Source organism: Alligator sinensis, unplaced genomic scaffold, assembly GCF_000455745.1.
Source record: "Alligator sinensis unplaced genomic scaffold, ASM45574v1 scaffold150_1, whole genome shotgun sequence".
Lineage (NCBI taxonomy): Eukaryota > Metazoa > Chordata > Crocodylia > Alligatoridae > Alligator > Alligator sinensis.
Window position 1 is genome coordinate 3,501,507 of NW_005841840.1, and position 21,052 is coordinate 3,522,558.

The window sequence follows — 21,052 nt, forward strand, 5'->3', positions numbered from 1 at the left end:
CCTTCATGCTGTTTACATGGTGCAAAAGAATCTGGGTCACTGAGAAAAAGAGCATTACAAATGCTTTGTAAAATGTAAAATTTAACTACACTGTTTAGATTATTGTTGAATTTTATGTTAATAAGAAACATCATGTAAATTTCCTTGCACCCGGTGCCAAATCCTGAGGGTTTTTAAGTTTTTACTCAGTCTATACTCAACTATACTGCTTATTATAGAACCTTATACCATGATCATCACTGTGGTATTTGAGTGCTTTCCAACAGTGCATTAAGCAAATGATTAAACATCTGTGATGTTGTGTTTGTTCTTTCATCCATTCCCCAAGAGAAGCAGCATGTGCAGTGGAGTGTTCATGTGCATGCGCACGTGCTTGGTAAGATTTTAGGATGTGTTGTTACCATACATTTTGCTATGTTAGAGGGATCAAAACCAAAGAAATACACATCTTGCACTTCAGTCAGAAGATTATGATGGGCCACTGTTCCTACTCTATAGACAGTCTCTATAGTCATCACAGGAAGGTGCTGTCTGCCCATTGACACGCTTTATCCTTACTTTAGGGTTCCACTGGGCCAGATAAGTCTCACTGACACTCATGCAGTCTTCATCTCAAAGCTTCAGACCATCTTCTAGACCGGCTGTACCCACCTGATGGAGCTCTGTGAATATTGGGACCAAGATTTTAAGCTTAATTTGATAATTTGACTTTAAGATTAATCTGTGGGAATTTCAATATAGGGAGCAGAGGACAGGTCTGATGTTCTTGCATAAGCCTTTGCTGCTGAGAAGATTGGCTGCAGCATTCTATACTAGTTAGAATACAGAGCAGTGGATGAACTTACTCAGAAAAGGATAGGTAAAGCTATGGATCTGCATGTTACAGGCATCAAGTCCATATCATCTGACAGCCACTCAAAGGCTACAAAGTAGATGTCAAAAAGAGCTAGAAAGACAACTCCATGATAAAATGACAGGGCAAATTAAGGATTTGGGGACTATATTATGAATCAAATAGTACTTTGGAAAAAGGCTGACCCTTCAAGGAAAGGTCTTTTTACACTTGTATTCTGTGGGTTTGCTGTCTGGTGGTATACCAATGCCCAGATTTACTCAACATACATACCTGGATCCAATGAAGTCAATGGGCCTTTTACCATGAATGTCAATTACACAAATTTCACCCCAACATGTCCACCTTTTATCCTTTACTGTTACAGATGAACTTGGATTCTTTTGCAACACTCCTAGAACACCAGTCAGCCTTCAAAACCTAAATTACCTACAGCAATTGAGTATCAAAATATGCATTTGAGCTTCCGGGCTCCATTTGGGGTAGGACAGGTTTCCATTAATTCCTAGCAAGCAAAAGATTTAATAAAAATTTTTGAAAACTTGAGTGCACGTCAGACAATGTATATGTATGTGTAAATGTAAATGTATAAATAGATGTCATTAAATAGAATACAGCAGTAAAATGCCATTATACAAGGAGAAGAATGCAGACATTATTGCCCTGAAACTGTAATGAGAAAAACTTGTAAAAAATAGTAAGAAAAGGTTTCATACTGTTGTCCACTCTTATTTCTGTATTACTAAAAATGTCTTCGATAAATGCACTTTTTCATTGTGTCATTTATTTTCCTTTTTACAATTTATGTCAGGGAATAAGGTTCAGAAGATTAATGCTTCAAACTTTTGGAAAATTGCAAATAATTCAGCCCATTTCAGTGTGTTGCCTTTTCACTTGCTTAATTGACAGGCCATTCTGCTTGCTTCTCAGCTTTCTGCTTCCTTGTAGCCTCCCTAAATTGTTGGTCAGAGGTGAAATAGATATCCAATCAAAACACCGGTTGCTGTAAAGACCATAACTGATATAGCATAACATTATCTTTGGCTGGCTATATTGACTCTTATAATCCTGCTAAATAATTCCCTCAACAGAGTGTCTGATTCTGCATTTCTAGTAGGAAGTAAGGTGCACATGGAATATAGGAAAAGGTTGAAACAAATATTATTATTCACTATTCATAGTATAATGGTGTCAGAGGTACCAGTCTGAATAAAGGCCCCAGGGTAGTGGGCAGCATACAAACTTTATATATGTAACATAGTCCCTGCTTCAGAAAGTTTACAATATAAATAAGGATAAGATGCAACAACAGTCTTAAAAGCACAAGAAGCAAAGATGACTCAGGGAACAGGAACTTGACATTGCACAGTTAGCAAGGCATATATTTTGCAGGATACAAGATGTTTTATTTTATATAGTCATATAAACAAACAAGAATTTGATGGGTCTTGAACAAGCTGCTGGTGTAGTGATAATTAATTCGTTGTCATTTATAGCCAAACAGAAAAATCTGGTGCCTTCTCATTATTATTTTTAAAGGAGATATGCAATAAGTCCTTTTTTCCATTTCTAGAGATTAAGGGTCCCTTCCTTGTCTGTATGCACTCTGATTCTGATGAAGTCTCACAATCTTCTTGAAAGGAAACAGTGTGAAATCTTACTAAAAACTAAAAATCCCCACTAACCACATACCCTTGCTTGTCACATACCTTCCCACCTTGAACCCATAAGAAAGATAATCAAGCATTTACAACATATACTTGAAGAGAAACATGCTTTTAAAGAAATATTCCCCGAACCTCCTGTATCTCTTTACTCATCATCAGATGCGACGAGATAAGATCAACAAGTACCAAGTGGACCAAGACTGCCTAAACAAGTAATGAAAACTTGACAAAACATTTCCTCCATCACTCCAATCAACATACCTAGCAACAACAGAATCCATGGATCCTACATGTATTTATCATATAATGTGGTATATCTCATCAACCACACCATGTGCCCACATTAAAACTATGTGGGTAAAATTAAACAACCACTCTGCTCCAGAGTGAACTTACATAGAAAATGATAAAAAACCAGAAACATTTAATAATCATTGGGAGAATACTTTTCATAGAACCACTCTCTCTCTGACCTGACAGTCCTTGTACTTAAGGGAAACTTACAGAATGCCTTCAGAATACAGTCCTGGAAACAGAAATTCAAAAATTGACTGGATACTAAACTGGACTCTTACAAAAGTTTAATTTTCTTCTTTCCCCTGGAATTGATGTCTGTTCATACGTCAAGGTTGGTCACAACAAGGGGGAAAGGGAGGGTGAAGGAGTAACTATCCTATTGGAGGCTGTGTTATTCCTTTTCTGAAGACAAAATACTTTATTTTGTGACCTATATCCATGGGCGACTGGTGCCACCTTAGTTGGGGGGGGCACATGCCCCCCCCCAATCTCCCCGGCTGGTGCTCAAATGGGGGCACCGGCGCGCCCGCCTTCTCCCCCTGCCTGTCACCTAAGCGGCAAGCGCAGCTGGTTGGGGGTGCACCGGTGCTCTCAGGGGGTGTACGTTCACCCCTGTGCACCCCTTGCAAATCACCACTGCCTGTATCTTTAACCAGCAATATAGAAGCAAAACAGTTAAGCATTGAACCTAGGTCACACTTCACACTTTACAATAGCACACTTTCCTGCATTAGGCAGCTAACATGTGAAACACTCAAGTTGTGGCTTTTAGTGATTCCACCCTACAGTATTTTGACAAACAAGTCTAACATTGAAACCAACAGCAGCAATCTGGCAGCAAGAAGTTCACTCTCTTTCATTTTAATAATGTTTCTCCCAGCACTCAGAGTTCCAGTTATTCATGGAACAGCAACCATAACTCATGTCTGCCCAAGCATTTTTGTATGTACACTTTGGAATAAAGAAGCACTCATAGGGTGTCTAATACGATGTCCTTTGCAATCTGTTGTTAGTGTGCATCACCTTGCCAGTTAATCATACCATTATGGATGCTGAAGACATGAAAAGCAAGAAGGATTGAAATGCAAGCATTCCAAGATTAAGAAAAGCTACTTGAAAATAAAGTAAAAATAGGTTGTGAACTGCTGCATAAAAAGAGAAGATTTTTAATCAGAAAGCTTTTCCTAAGTATCTGTTTGCAGCTATACAAGGAGAAGAAGGGAAAAGAATAAGCAACATCAATTCTCATTTTTGGTTGAGAGTGGAGAGTAAAAGGAGATTCAGAAGGTTTTTGGATGCAACCCAATATAATTTAAAAAACAATTGATAAATACATCAACCCTCTATTTACCTACTCTGTCATTTTAAGCCAGAAAAGGCTGATGCATTTAGTCAGAGTCATCATCAGTACTGCACAGCATCATTAATCTCTTTGCTTGTTTGTGTGTTGTGGTTTCTTTTGCCTTCCTTGCATGTACTTTGCTGCCACCCTCAGGAAATTGGGGTTGTAAAAAAGTCACCCCAAAGTACAGCATTTTGGCCGTTTAAAGGAAGGATTTGGTCTCATTTTACAAGAACACTTTCACTTGAAATATTTTCCAAGAAAACATTGGTAGGCATGGTTTTCATTATGGCTCACAGATGCAGAAGCTCCAAGCTGCTTGCTAGACAAGTAAAATGGTACTTTAAAATAATAGTCATTTAGTGTAATGCTGAATTACAGGGGAAATCCTATAAAAAGATATTTATGACATGCATTCATATCAAATAAGTCTGGCATGATTAATGCCATGCATTAAATGTCAAGAGAATAAATGGTAACTAGATAGTTATTAAGACCTGCAAAATAATTTATTTTGTTTTTAACTGCCTAAAGCATTCTAGACATATTGCTAAAACCATTAAAATGAGACAAACACCACAAGTGAAACCAGGAGCCATAGTCCTCTATAAGAGCTAAATGATGAAGGAACTGGAATAGATTTTTTCATTATTAATGGGGTATTTGAATTCAAATGGATGGTGCTGTACAGTGCCATTCTACAAGGATTTTTTAACAGAAACTTTGATACGAAATGTTATGGTTCAGATTGCATGACCACATGAATCAGAGCAGTGATACTTGGCACATCTATACTTCTGCTGCAGCTCTCTCAGATATACAGCTGAGGAGAAAAGGCACACCCATATGCACCATGCACTCATGTGTCAACCCCCAAAAATGAGGAAGTGAAGCAACCCTGATGGCATCCCTCAACATCACCTCTCTCAAGTTCTCTGTTTACAGCTACCTTCAGGATAGATTTACTGCTGGATTTAGCAGGTGTGGAGTAGGGGTATGCTTCTCAGCAGCACTTGAGAGCACCGTGGACAGGTTGTGAACTGCTGCATAAAAAGGCAAACATTTTAATCAGAAAGCTTTTCCTAAGTATGCATCTGTTTACAGCTATACAAGGAACCCACTCAATCCTGACTAGCTCAGGAGCACATGACTTTAACCACACCTTAACTCTTAACCAAAGGCACAATAAAACATTTATTCCAATTGTGCGGGCCGGGAGCGATCCGGGCCGTTTTTCGCGCCGCGTAGGCTGTGGCCAGCAGCCCGGGCACACTGGGTTGGAGAAAACAGGCGACACGCTAGAATTAGTCACGGACGCGTAATGGTTGATTTAAGATTATTTACTTACACCGAAGATGGTCGCGGTGCAGGCAGGAAAACTTGCTTGAGTTGCAGTTACAGATAGAAAAGAAGAGAGGCGGACTAGAGTTCCTTCCCATGAACATTGTTCTAGCCCATCCGGTTGGAGGCTCTAAACCGCGAGCCCGTCGCGCCAACCGAAGAAAGTAGTCGAAGAAAAGAGCTCTGAATAGACTCACACAAAGTTTGCTAGGCTCCGTGGAACTTGTGCGCGCAGGGAGAGGGATATGTCAAGGATTGCGCTCGGTGACGGGGAGAGGCTAGAGGCTGATCAGACCCCTGTTGCCTTCTTGATATTCATGCTGGGTCCAATAGGGTCCCAAGCGCTTAGAGATCTTCACGAGACGTGAACTCTCCTCCTCCTGGTGTTCGTGGAGCCCTCCAACTTGGGCAGAAACCACTCAAGCTTTTTATACAGCTAGCAAGTCAATCACTAGCCGCCACGTGGGAATAATTTAGAACTAGCCAATGGTGGGGCACAAATTTGAATATGAATGGCTATTGGGAATTCCTTGCAACGTGCATTTCTGTGCTGCAACAAAGAAATGCACACTGCAAAGAAAGCTACAAATAGGCGGGAAAATAATTCAGTGGTGCCAAAGCGCACACAAAACAAAATCACACCTTTGGGTTGTGACACCAATATGAACTGTGGCAGATACACAACTCCAATAGAAAAAAAGACTACAGCAGGCAGCCTCATGTGTTGCGGTATATTTGCATGTGTTGCATTATTCATGATTGCAGGAAAGGCATGGCCAATGGATGCAATAACAGCAAGCAAATGCTTAGTATAAATTCCTGGGAAAAGCCACAGGTGATAAGCTCAGGAGCCACTTGTAGCTCAAGCCCCATAGTCTGAGGATCACTGTTAGAATGAAACTTTCAATAAGGTAATAAATCTATTAAATGGTAAAGCAGACTTCACATATGCTACAGGAATCATTGTACAACAAGGTAATTTAAATCTCTTTTGGAAATAGTTTCATGCCTCTGACAGATTTTTTAACTGTTTCTAAGACAGCAGTTGATTATAATGATATATTTTTAATATTATATCCTAACCCCTTCTTAATTCATTCTAACATCTTAGAATCATATAATCATAGCATCATAGAAAAATCAGGGTTGGAAGGGACCTCAGGAGGCCATCTAGTCCAGCCCCCTGCTCAAAGCAGGACCATCCCCAATTAGATCACTCCAGCCATTGCTTTGGCAAGCCAAGCCTTAAAAATCTCAAAGGATGGAGATTGCACAACCTCTATAGATAACCTGGTCCAGTGCTTCACCAGCCTCCTAGTGAGAAAGTTTTTCCTAATATGCAGCTTAAACCTCCCTTGCTGCAACTTGAGACCATTGCTTCTTGTTCTGTCATCTGTCACCACTAAGAACAGTCTAGAGCCATCCTCTCTGGAACCACCACCTTTCAGGTAGTTCAAGGCTGCTATCAAATCCCCTCCCACTCTTCTCTTCTGCAAACTAAATAAGCCGAGTTTCCTCAGCCTCTCCTCAGAAGTCATGGCGGCCAGCCCCCTAACCATTTTCATTGCCCTCCACTGTACTCTTTCCAACTTGTCTACATCCTTTATGTAGTAGGGGGACCAAAACTGGACACAGTACTCCACATGTGGCCTCATCAGTGCAGAACAGAGAGAAATAATTATTTCTCTCAATCTGCTAGGTACGTTTCTACCAGTGCAGCCCAGTATGCTGTTAGTCTTCTTTGCAACAGGGCACACTGTTGACTCATATCCAGCTTATTGTCCACTGTAACCCCCAGGCCCCTTTCTGCAGAGCTGCTGCATAGCCAGTCAGTCCCTAGACTGTAGCAGAGCTTGAGATTCTTCTATCATAAGTGCAGGACGTTGCACTTGTCCCTACTGAACCTCATGAGACTTCTTCTGACCCAATCCTCAAATCTGTCTAGGTCACTCTGAATCCTAGCCCTACACTCCAGCATATCTACTACACCCCTCCAGGTTGGTGTCATCTGCAAATTTACTGAGGATACAATCCATCCCATCTTCCAGATTGTTAAAAAAAATATTGAACAAGACCGGCCCTAGGACCAAAACCTGGGGCACTCCACTTTATACCAGCTGCCAACTAGACATTGAGCCATTGATTACTTGTTGAGCCCAACAATCCAGCTAGCTTTCTATTAACCTTACAGTCCATTCATCCAACCCATATTTCCTCAGCTTGTTTGCAAGAATGCTGTGGGAGACTATCAAAACCCTTGTTAAAGTCAAGGTATATTACATCCAGTGCTTTCTCCACATCCACAGAGCCACTCACCTCATCGTAGAAGCAATCAGGTTGGTCAGGCATGACTTACCCTTGGCGAATCCATGCTGACCATTCTAATTGCCTTCTTCTCTTCCAAGTGCTTAGAAATGGATTCTTTGAGGATCTATTCCATGATTTTTCCAGGGACTGAGATGAGGCTCACTGGTCTGTAGTTCCCTGGTTCCTCCTTCTTCCCTTTCTATTTGCCCTTTTCCAATCATCTTGTACAAGCTGATCAGATATCTTCAACTGTCTACAATCATAATGCTACATCTACCTTGAATTACAATGACTATAGTTATCAGTGCATGGTAGTTTACTTGTGCACTGCTCCTCCCAGTAAACATTAATTTGAACTAGCCACACTGAAGTCCGTTGGTTTAGTCCAGATGCCTTTGGGTTCTAATGAAGTTCCTCATATCACTGTAGTTTTTACTAACTGCCATTCCTAAGTGTCATCCTTCTGTGCACCGAAGTGTTAATTAACACTAAATACAATTGATTTCAATGCAGGTTCTTTGGGTATCCTTCTTTCAAGCCCATAAAAGTACCCTGCTCTTACTCAGAAGAATGGTTGCAGACCATGTTCTGTTTATGGATGTAGTATAAGCTGTTCCCACTCAAACCCTTTCAAATTTATAAGCAGGCATTTAAGTTGGGAAGAGCAACCTTACCAAAGAAACCCCACAAGACCCACATTTCATTAGTAATAAGATGTTAATAGTAGCCTCTTCATCAGAAGAAAGATAGTAGAGAAGGTTATTGGCCTAGTAGAATTTTTTTTTTTAGTGTTTAGTGTACTTTTTTTTTTTTTAGTAATAAGAGGCTACTATTAGCCTCTTATTAACAACTACTATTAGCCTCTTATTACTAAAAAAAAAAAAAGTACACTAAACACTAAAAAAAAAAATTCTACTAGGCCAATAACCTTCTCTACTATCTTTCTTCTGATGAACATGAGCATTGTGCAAGTTAGATCCATTGTCTGGAGTCTATGAATCAATGGAGTTATACTAATTTAGATTCGTTGAGAACCAGACTGTAGACACTATCACTTTCCTAGGCAGAAGAGGACTTACCACTCTCTTGGTACAGAGGTAGAAATCTTTCCCTTTCAATGAAACTGATCCCATGGAAAAGGCTAGCAAAAGAATGATACTTTACCTACGACCTCAAAAGGGGTCTTTAGTGATATTTAAAGGAATTTACATCATGTATAGAGGCATCTACATATGTAGAATTTACTGTGGCTTGGAGGAATAAACACACACAAAAAGATCTTGGACCTATATATATTTAAAAAAACAAAACCTAATGCATCTACAGAGTAGATTGAAAGTAGAGTGAACTTTCAGATATTTTTGTCCAAGTTATAGCTCAGATTCCCTGCTGAAATCATTCAAGATTTCCATGTGTAAACATACTCCACTGAGAGTTATTTAACATCCATTTATTCTATATTTTCTTGCAGGTGCTTTTGCAGAGCAATCAGCTAAGACTGTCTTATTTATTATATTAAGCATGTATGTCAACCTGAGAGATGCTTCTTTAACTAAGACTCCCAAGTGGTTAACTCTGAGCATTAAACGTTTTTTTTTTAAAAACAGATCCTAAGTAATATTATCCCTAGCTAAAAAATGTGGAAAACATAGTAATAGGAGTGTTGATTGATTCCTTCTATGATTTCAAAAACAGCTGAGCCACAAAAATGCATAGTAGAACAGGTGCACATTCTGCTTACAGTAAGTACAGAAGTATACTTACCTTCTTGAATTAAAAAGCTCAATTTAATTGTTCTCTTACTGAACTTGTTTGCTTTTTGATATGATTAGAACTTGAAATATTGGCCATTCATACATATGTAATGTGAAATGAGATACATGTCTGTACAGTCAAATATAGCAGTTCAGTTTTATGGTGATTGGAGACATGTAAGGAGATTGGGTGTAAAATTTGACTTCCAGTTATATTAGTATAACTTTAGCGACAACTATGGAATTTTGCTGAAATTTTAATGATGTTTTAGGACATTTTCTAAACTAGTAAACTATTACTGATTTATTAAACCAATAACTGCACTGTGGTTAGAGTAAAGGATAGGTTTTCTGGAAAATCATATATTCTAACCTGGGCTAAAACAGTCATCCATTCTGGAACCTTGGCAAATAGCATGAGTTCCTGGAAAAGCACAAAGCACAAAGAAGAGAATGGTGGTAATTAATAGCACAGCCACATTCAACAATGGGACATCCACATGCATGTTACTGGGACAGAAGAAGACATGTTTTACAGGAGGACAGTAAACATCCAAATAGTTGACCTATCTGGAAGAGAGATTTGATATATAACAAGAATTCTAGTGCTGTATGGGAAGGAGTATCACATAGGGAATAAAATTGTATGTGATTCAGGGTGGGCTGGTTAAACTGAAGAACCATATGATCTGAGCAGACTACTACACTATATTACAGAGTTTTTTTTATATTTCTTTATACAAATTATTTTCCTGCTCAGACTTTGTATTATATTTCTATATGATTTTTCACACCTGCAAATTTCTTTTTACTTATATTTGTTGACAAAATATTGGCATAAAATACATATCTGAAATTAAACCCTAAAGCACACATGTATATAACCATATTTCCAAATGCTAACTAAAATGCTGCTCCAACTACTTCCCTAAGCACTGAAAGTATTCAGAAACATACGGCTGCACTGCATATTTTTCTCACTATCATTCATTTGCTACAAGAGTCCCATGTAAACATAAGCCAATTAGATGTTCATCTCATGCAGACTTCTGCTGTCAATATTCAGTATGGCTATTCACCAGAAACCATCAATATGCCCTATACACTGTATTTTCTTAACTGACAAGTCATGCATCAGCCACATACTGGTTATTTGTTAGCTTTATTGACTGAAATGCTTTCTTATTCTTTCAGTTGCATATCCAGCAGGAGGATGACATTAGCAAAGACTCCATGATAAAGATGATAGGAACTGCCCACACTAAACACACCATCGGGTGAAGATTCTACGCCTTTAAGAGTAACAGAAAAAATTAAAGGCTGTAACAGGCTTTTTTGTCACTCCTTGATTAATTAATAGGTAAGACAATTCTTCAGGCATATACATTTCCAATACAGACTTTCCACTTCACTTGCACCATAGCATCATTAATACATGTATAGACCATAGTAGGTTTTTTCAGGATTCTGTTGAAAATAACAAGCTCTTTATCTGTTCCACTACCTTTATTACAAGAGGAAAAATAGCTCAAAACACTCTCTTTTATATAGTGTCACAATTTTCATGCTTAACATAAAAATAGACATGATGGCAATTCAAAAAAAAAAAAAAAGGAGGAGGTAACTTTTCATCCAGGGTGGGACATATTCCACCGTTTGCAACCATTGGCAGAAATTCACTGACATGATATCATGAAATCAAGATAAGGCCTAGAATGAAAAGCTGAAGAAGACCATCTGTATTAAGTTATCTAATTCCTCCCTGTGAGTGGCAGGTGAATTATCTCTAATTGGAGCTAACTGGCACTGAATTGCATTTTATGTCATTAGAAATCCAATGGAAATAAATTTGGCATAAGGTACCATTCCATTTTCATTGGCAGAATCAGGTTTTAAGTGTGGTCTCCATTTTAATTTTGGTCTCTGTTTTAATTTTAATTTCTGCTGTGGTACAATTCCATCACTCAGCAAATATACTTATAGAAGTTATTTTTAAATCATGTTTCTAATTACCAGAATTATTTGTAAAGACATAGAAGCTTTAAATGGTTCTCTTTCCCGTGTAAATATTGGAGATTTTTTAACATCCCCTTATTCCAAGCAAGACAAACTACTCTTTGGAATGCTTTGAACAACATTTATGTTTTAAAAGTCAACATTTTATGTTTTTTATGAAAGTCATTTTCTTCACTTTTTTGAATGATGATCGTCTCAAAAGCTTTACTATCATTATGACTATTAAATACACAGACATCCTTTTAGAGTTTTCAGAAATTACAGACAATGACAGGAAAGCACATCCAGTGTTTCTATTATAAAAACACATATACAGACAGATTGTCCCTACACGCAGAGACCTATATATTGGGCAGCAAGCAACTGCCCTTCCTCAGAAAGGTTTGAAGGGAGGAATTGTGAATCAGCATTACAATTACTTCCCTATTCCCTTGCTTTCAGACCTTCATCAGTGACAGATGACTTCCTCCTGATCCCCCCCACTCTGTAGCACCAATTACACTTGCCAGAGCATCATGACAACAGAGATAGGGTGCTCTCTACTCCCCCACATCCTCTAAGCTCACCTGTGATGGGACAACGTAGCAGATGCATGATTCCTAGTTTCTCCTCCACCTGGGCCTGCAGCTGTTCTGCCTCAGGAAAGCAGGCAATGGGATGCAGAGTCAAAAATCATTATCGAATGCAGGCATGAGGGGAAGACTATGTATAGAGGAGTATGCTGGGGAAGGAGGTGTCTTACACCTATTTGTGCCCCACAGTAATGACAGAAGCCAATGTTGACTATGCTAGCAGGAGCATACAGTTTGGGAGTAGGGAACTGTGTATAACCTGTCTTCTAGCTGATAGAAAATGATGCAGTGTTCTATTATCTACACTGACAGGTGATTTATTGGAATACTTTCTTTTCCTCCAAACTGTTTTCAAGTATTATTTTTCCCCCAATTGTACTGATTTTCTAAGTTGCTGCATGTGCAGTCTTTTATTTGTCTGACCAGTCTTTTTTTTTTTTTTTTTTTAAATAACACTTCTTGGTTCTAGAGATCTTTAGTCTTAATAGAACGTTATAATGGTCCATTTCCCTCAGCATATGGTTGTTCAGGAACTTTGCTATAGCACGTTTTCATAGGAAGTATACAGGTGCTTTAACAAGCCCTAGAATTTCCCCTAGATAGTTTGGGATTACACCGCTAGCCAACACGTTACCACATCATAATGCTTCGTTCTTTTAATATTTGGTATCATACTTGCCTAACCTCGCTCATTCTACACAATACCATTTCAAGTAACTTTCAGGTTTCCGCTAGTTTAATAGGAACAACTCTAGGCATCCTGTATGTTTCTAATTCAGATGAGTTATTCAGATAAAATTGCAACCACTTTAAATACATTAGTCAATAATTTCTGGGGGGAAAAATTACTAACTCTGATCCCATTGCATTCAATGAACTCCTATCGATTTAAATGAGAAAAGAGTTAGTCCAGCACTGAGCATTTTCTAAAAGTCTAGCAGCCTGTATGCATTAAGCAAGCTTTGAATTTCACACACTCTCTCAGACCATTCTAGGTACCCTGCCTTTTTATGAGAGGCATTTTTTTCTTTTTAGCTATCTGAAAAGGCAGTCCAACTATTCTTAAAATAATTGAATAGCTCTATGCTTTTGACAGTTTAGATTTACATTCAGTAATAACAACATATCAGTCTCTCGTAATTAATTTTTGCAAAACAAAATTGAAGAAAGATGGTTCGATTTCTTTTCTTTACAGGATGTTTCAAATATTAACAAGAGAAAAGCAATTTGAAAGTACAAAATAGGTTTCTGCAAGCAACTGTTTTCCTTCAAGGATCATACATTATACAAGCGTACGTGTTTGCCTACTGCTGTATGCAGAAATTCTGTGACACTCTATCAACTAGTGCCTCATTTTTATTATTTGTTCCTCTGAATGTGAATACACACAGCCTGATACTCTGCTGTCTTGTGTAGCTATTTATCTATGTGCAAAGTCAGTGTAAACAAATGATCAAATTAGAACAGAGGCCCGCAACTTATTCAAGCTATGGGTCAGAACAACCCAGCTCCAGTCCGATGCGAGCTGGGTGGTTTCAGTAGCATGTCAGCAGCAAGGCAGGTTTGGGGCCAGGCAGCTAAGAGCTGTGCCACCACCACTGCCACTTTTCCCATATCCCTTCTGCATGACTGGGGCAAGTGGGAACCAGCACAGCTTCCAGCCAGAGGGGAGCTGAACTGGGGCCAGGCAGGTGGGAACAATGGCCATGCTGCTGCTGCCTCATCTACCCAACCCCTCTGCCTTGCTTCTGAATAACAACACAAGCACAGCTTCCAGCTGGTGTGGAGCTGTGCCAGGGCTGGGTACTCAGGAGCTGTCTTCTCCCTGCCCTTTCCCACTCCCAGCTGCAGCATGGGCACAGGTGGATGCTGCTTGGCCCTGGCTCAGTTCCCCACTGGTTGGAAGGTACATCAACACTGCAGCATGGCAGCAGGGAGTGGGAAGTGGCAGAGTTGAGGGCACAGCTTCCAGCTGCCTGGCCTAAGTGAAGCTCCTCACAGTCCAGCATAAGCACAGGTAGAGGTAAAGTCTTCCAGCTCTGAAGGGCAGATCTGGTGGCTCCAGGCCAGATGTTGCCAGATGTTTAAATGAAAACATTTAAATCCATATTTAATCGATGCACACACTTGTATAGGTGAAAGGCATTTGACAACTCAAACCATAACCTTTATATGGTTATTATATATGACATATTATGGATGTCATTTTCCAAACCTCCCAAGTGATTTAGTAGCATCTTTTAAATTGATTTTCAGTGGGACTCAAGCCATTTATGCACTTGGAAAAATACTACTCTACATTCAAATTAACTAACAGTGTGATTACATCTGTAAGAAAGACATTCTTAAGTATCATTATTCAGTGTCAGCCATTAATTAAGAGAGGGGATTACTTAAAACAGTTCAGAGATGCATACAGTATCTTTTCCTCCAAACGCAGAATACGTCTGCTCCTTTATGATCTGATTTGCCTCTGCTCCTCGTTCAATCTGGTTACTGATTCAAGTGATCTTGTAAGACCAAAGTAGCATTAGGTTCTCCTCCAATTTTCAATATAGTTTCCTGAGCCACAAAACAGTCTTTGCATGTTTAAAGGCAGAGGAGTGAAAGGAGACATGAGAACCTACTCTGCCAAAAAATCTTCACAAACTGTCCTGCTTAGTCTGTCTGAACCTCTGCTCCAGGCATGAAAGAGTAGAACCCCGAGACATAGGGGTCGGCAGTGATTTTGGGCAGTGCGCCAAAAATATCCACAACCTCTACTTGTAAGATGTTGGCGTGTCAGGGGTGAATGGCAGGGCAGTTGTGAGGGGCCTGATCCTTGTTGGGGTAGCACAGCCACAGTCCCTTCCCTGCTGTCTGCTGCAAGGCACATGTGCCAAGCAAAATGCCTTCACATGCCATGCTCTAGCACCTGTGCCAGGGGTTTCCTGCCCCTAAGCTAGATGCTTTCAAGCTGGCAGGGTCAGATGGGATGCACCCTAGGGTTCTGAAGGAATTGACCGAGATATTTTTAGAGTCCTTAGCTATCCTCTTCAAGAATTTCTGAAGATTGGGTGAGATGATTGGAAAAGAGGAAATATAGTGCCCATATTGAAGAAAGGGAAGGAGGAGGATCTGGGAAATTACAGACCAGTCAGCCTGACCTCTATACCGTAAAGATCATGGTTCAGGTCCTCCAGGAATCTATTGTGAAACAGCGAGAGGAGAACAAGGTGATCAGGAATAGTTAGCATGGATTTGCTAAGAACAAATCATGCCTGACTAACATAATTTCCTTCTACAATGCAGGTCAGCAACATTTTTGGGCAGAGTGCCAAAAACACCTACAACCTCAACGTATAAGATGTTGGTGTGCTAGGGGCAGATGGTTGGGAAGTTGTGAGGGGCCTGATCCTTGTTGTGGCACCACAGCCCTGGTCCCTTCCCTGCCATCTTCCCCAAGATGTGTGCGCCAAGCAATATGCCTTTGCTTGCCCCACACTGGAACCCACGGCAGGAGTTGCCTACCCCTGCCCTAGAGTCTCTGTTTTCTACTCCTACTCCTGAGAGAAAAGATGGGGATGGGGAAAAAGGGCCAAGAAATGCCTCACCATGTTTCACCATCCCCCTGCTCCAACAAACCAGATATTAGAGCTGACATGCTTCCAGGACATAAATATGCAGTAGCTGGTATGGGCTGTAGGTAATTAAGGAAGCTGAGCTTAAGGAAATTCAGGACACTACCACCCTGCCCCCTGCTTTCCCAAGTCAAGGGTGCTACTGCAGGCAGGGGCAGGGGCAGGGTGGCATGGTGTACTGGGCAGGCAGGAAGTGGTGCCTGCCTGCCCACCTGCCTGGCACATAGTGCTGCTCCACCTCTGACAGACTGAGCCCTACACCGCTGCATTTGCCAGACACTCATTCTAATTCTCACCAGCCTGCCGGGACCAGCCTCCAAAATGCAGTACTGTCCTGGCTAAACCAGGACTTATGGTCACCCTATAATTAAAGTCCTTGTGGAGCTAAGTGAAGATTGTCTTTGAGTCAAAGTTCTTCCTCCACTTCTTGAGACAATAAGACTACATATAGCCCATTTTTATAAGAGAGTGTTTAAAGGCATAGTCTACCTTGCAGATGCTATTAAAAATAAAGAATTGGGCAGAAAATTTTACAATATCCATTTTTAGGAAAAAAGCCTATTTAGATAACACCAGGAATTTCAGTTTCACTGAATTGTTCTCTTTGTAAAAGATTAAAAAGCTGAAAAAATTGAAATGGTCAGTTCCCACACTTTCAAAATTAAATGCTCTGCTCTTTCAGTTTACCATGATTTTTCATTTCAAATTTTCCTTGTAAGTTTATTTAAATAAAGAAAATTTTGACAAGCTCAATATTAAAATATTTTGAGACAGAAATATTTCCCTAAATTTATCATGCATCAGTTGTTTTCATTCACAATCAGAAAAAAAATTTAAATTGTCAGACTATCCATTTTTGCCAGGGTCTAATTAAGAACCGGATTATTTGGTGTTCTCATTTAACAGAAAAGAAAGACAGGTAGAATAAAGACACAGCCTGATGATGTGCAACATCCTTTTAAGAAAGGCAGGCTGCTTTGTTCCTTAGGTCCATCTGAGTCAAACTGTATTTATAAACTGGATCCTCTCCTTAAAATTGTAGTTTTTCAGTTAATGAACCACTGGTATAAGCACTTCAGAGATACACAAAATCAAAAGGCTGAAAGGAGATTGCTGACTTAATAGAGTTACCATTAGCAGTTTTCCCTGTATCATTCTTGCATAAATCAGGGTAAAACTAAGAATGGGAAGTACTATTGATTTTAGATTACATTCCCATTCTACAGTGATACCTTGAATTCAATGGACCTACTTATATGCTTAAAGTAAAGCAGTTGCTTAAGTGCCCTGCTTGATGGGGGCCAAAGTGAGCAAAGAACTACCCTTTTGTCTTTGTGAAGTCAGGGTTAAAGCATGCGAGTTGTAAATTAAGGAGAAATGAGTACTGAAGCCTATGTATGCCTAAACTGCTCATAAATAGTGAACTTGAATTGTTAGAGGTCTCCAAATTTATCAATGGTGCTTATACAAAACAGCATGAAGTCTATAGGAAAAAAAAATGTAATGATTAACCCAAAGTTAAACTCCTCCTCATTGACTGAGGTGATAATTGAACTCAAATATCTTGTCCCCAAGACCCTACTTCATCCAAAATGTGATTTGTCTAATTAATTATTAAATCTAATCTGGAGTTTGCAAATGACTATTGTCAGAGCTGATTTGAATCAGTGCCTCGACACAGTGGAACTTTCTAGCACAAGGCACGGTAAGTCAGGGGAAGTCTCGGCATGGTGAAGAGTTCCGGCGTGGATAGAGTTCCCGCCAAGGAAATGCAGATTCGCATAATGTGATTAGCTGATGTTAAATTATTCCCACGTGGTGGCTGGCAATTGCCTCGCTAGCCGTATAAAAGGTTAGGGGCATTTCCGCCCTAGTTAGAGAACTCCGTGGTTCCCCCTGGAGTTGAACTCCGGCAGCTTGATCACCTGCCAACGACTCCCCGTCGGCGAAGCCTTGCGACGTATCCTCCGTGTTGCATGCCTGAGTTAGACCCGAGCTACCCGGTCTACAAGAGCTTCTCGATTAATGATTAAATAATAGAATTATTGCAACTACGATTGCCTGCGCTGTATACGACTCTACAGTGTAAGTAAAGCTACCTCTGTTTTTCCAATTGATACGTGTCTTGTTTGTGCCTAATTCCGCTCCGGTGATAGAGAATACCCATCTACCCATCACGGGATCACAGCCGCAACCCCAGCTAGCATTCCCAAGGACTCCCGATCCTCAGTTCCCCCTCGGCCCCCTCAACTATCACTAAGTATATGAATGGAGCTAAGAAAGTTGATTTATTCTCATATGAAATCCATTAGGCAATTGATTTTTGCTGGTTCCTTGGGTTTTAAAGCACACAATACACACCGTTTTCTCTGAGAATTGCTCGACATCCTTGATTTATTACTTATCAATTTTGGTAATCTTAAATTCATCTTTAAAAACTACTATGCTTACTTTAGCTATCTGAAGTCAGTGCATAGGACCTACAACCATTATACATTTATTTTTTTCTCACCTTTCTGGGAGGAAAAAAAGTCTGCGTGCCAAGTTGTATAGATGTCTGTATCAAGTGAATATATTATGGTTCAGTATGTAAGAGAGCTCTCTAAAGAGGACAAACTACAATTCAGAATGGGTTCTGAGAGCCTGCATGATACAGCTAACTCTTTTCCTTTCATGTCTTTTATATATGTACTAGCTCAGTTTACACTGAACAGTTTAATAACCTTAACAGTAAATGCTTAATAATTAAAGATAGGATGTAGAGTTAAGAATGAACTTATTAAAAGTAAAAGCCACACACAGATTTAACCATGTTAAAAAATAGAAAAATTGTAATGAGGCCTATGCTTAGAAGAGAGTATTGGGCAAGTTAATGTAAGTAATGAACCTTTCATGTGAAATGATGTAGTGTCACAACTCATTTGCATCCCACTTAAAGTGTAATTAAGTTTCCCTGACAGCATGGCTTATGGCTGAAAGAACAGACCTGGCTGCTAAATTAATCCAGAATCCCTCTAGTTAATAACACTCAGCAAAGAAAACTTTATACACTTTCATTTAAAGTTCTTAAACTCACATTTAAAGTGACATTATTAGGAATGCTAAAGAAGGCCAAAGGCCAAATTAAATGCTGAAGCCAACTTGAATTGCAGTTGAGTCTACTGAATCCAGGACTGAATTTGACTAGATTCAAAGAACTGAACATAATTGGGTAACGTGCTGCGTTTGTTTTCTTCTTAATGTTGGATTACTGGTATATGAACTCCAATATCCTTGTCATTAAGCTTGAAGGGTTCTAAACTGTGAGAAGTTCTAAGATCAACAAATGATTTGGAAGACTTGTTTCCAGAAAATGTGCTGACAAGTACCTATTTCATTAACCATAGGATATCAATGCCTGACAACTTGATATGGCAACAAGAAAACATATGAGTCCAATAGTAACCCATTGTCAATCTCCCTGAAAGATAGCACTTTAAAGAAAACTTCTTTTTCCAACTCCAGTGTTGGCAAGAGTTCTAAATTCAAACCAGAATATTGAAATAGACCACATGAGGTTTTTTGGTTGTGTGTTTTAAGTAATAGTGATTGACTTAGATGTTGCTAGAGCTAACAGCTTACTACTCTGCATACCACTTTAAAGGATTTCCTTTAGTGAGTGTCTGTGAGTCTTCCACTCGAATCTGAGGCAAAATGTTTCAGCTTGCAGAACCTACAAATCTTTTGAGACCCATGTAAAATCAGAGGGAGAACTGACCTGCCACAAAAGTTTCCTAACACTACCACCATTAAAAGTTCCATGGAGGCAAGTTATGGAGCTGTACAGGAAAAAGAGAGTTCACTACTTTTTCATTATGGTGGGCTTGTTTTATGTATTATATTAATGCTCAGAAGTCCCAGCCAATGGATCCCCACTGTGGCAAAAATGTTTCATTATACTCTTTTTCATAAAAATGACTAAAAATAGAGTAAACACTCCTATTTATCTCTCCTTATTTATCTCTCCTATGTAGAAGTAGAGTAACTCTCCTTTATTTTGGGGTGGAAATCTATTAATAATAAACTGGAGTGAAATGAGAATCAGGAGAGAATCATTTTTGTGGAGGTTACTATAAATACTGTATATTGTAGAATTTTAATTGTCAGTCTTAGTTTGATCCCCCCACCTTCATCTACTGACAATATGGTGATTTTTTTCCATTGATCCTTTAAAAATTCTTCCTAGAAAACTGGAAAAAGAATCTGGTTTCAGCAATTCCCTTGACATTGTTCCCTGAAGTGTAATACATGGTGATCTGCCAAGTCAGACTCCAGTCTGGGAAAGAAACACTTACCAGAGGGCTATAATTAGACTGTAGCCATTATCTATCCTGAATACATACTGGGCTTGGCAGCAACACCCTGAAGTACACCAGGCTGCTCTGCGTAGGCTGTCTCCAAAACCGAAAACAGCATTCTTGCATTTGCACAGAAGTTTGGATGAGCTGACGAGCACTGCTGAGTGAGAGTGACAATAAGCCCACCTATGCTTATTAGCCCACTCACAAAAGATGGAATCTGGGCAACAATAATGGTGTTCTGCAAAAAATTTCAAGTTTTTACAAATTGCTTTTAACCCCACTATGGCATGAAAGCAACTTCATCCTTTCAGACCTACTGATAGGGAGGGTGGAGTAGGCAGGAGACCATGACAGAGAGAAGCTAAGACTCCACCCCAGAATAGCCAACAGTCCCAAAGCCCACACACTGGCTGCGCTAATATGTTGGACCCCTACCCCTGCACCCCAACCTCCAACAGGTTCAAATTCATGCTCTGCTTAATTTGGAGTAGGTTCAAATCTCTTCTATTGGAACTGTTCTTTGTATATTTATTGAATGAGAAAGACTGATACTACAACCTGGGGTACAGACAGAGACGTTCAGGCCTGTGCTCTAACTCACAGCACTTTATATAAAGCACCATCAGTTAAAAGTGCCCCACCAACCCAACATTCACTTGTTGAGTCAGGGGGGATTGAGCCTGCCTGCAACAAATCTGCCTGAACTGCCCCTCTCCACAGCACTGCCCCCCACCCCACCTCTCACCTCTGGGGCTGTCAGTAGGAAGGAAGTGGAGAAGAGGGACAGAGAAGCAGCAGCAGCAGCAGCATGCTACTGGCTCAGCTTTGCCTGGTCTGAGCCGGAGGGGGCAGGGAAATCAGAGCTTCCCTACCTCACAGATCCTGCCCAGCTCCCCCCAGTACCACAGCTGGGGGGCTTGGGGCGGGGGGCACAAGGTAGGTG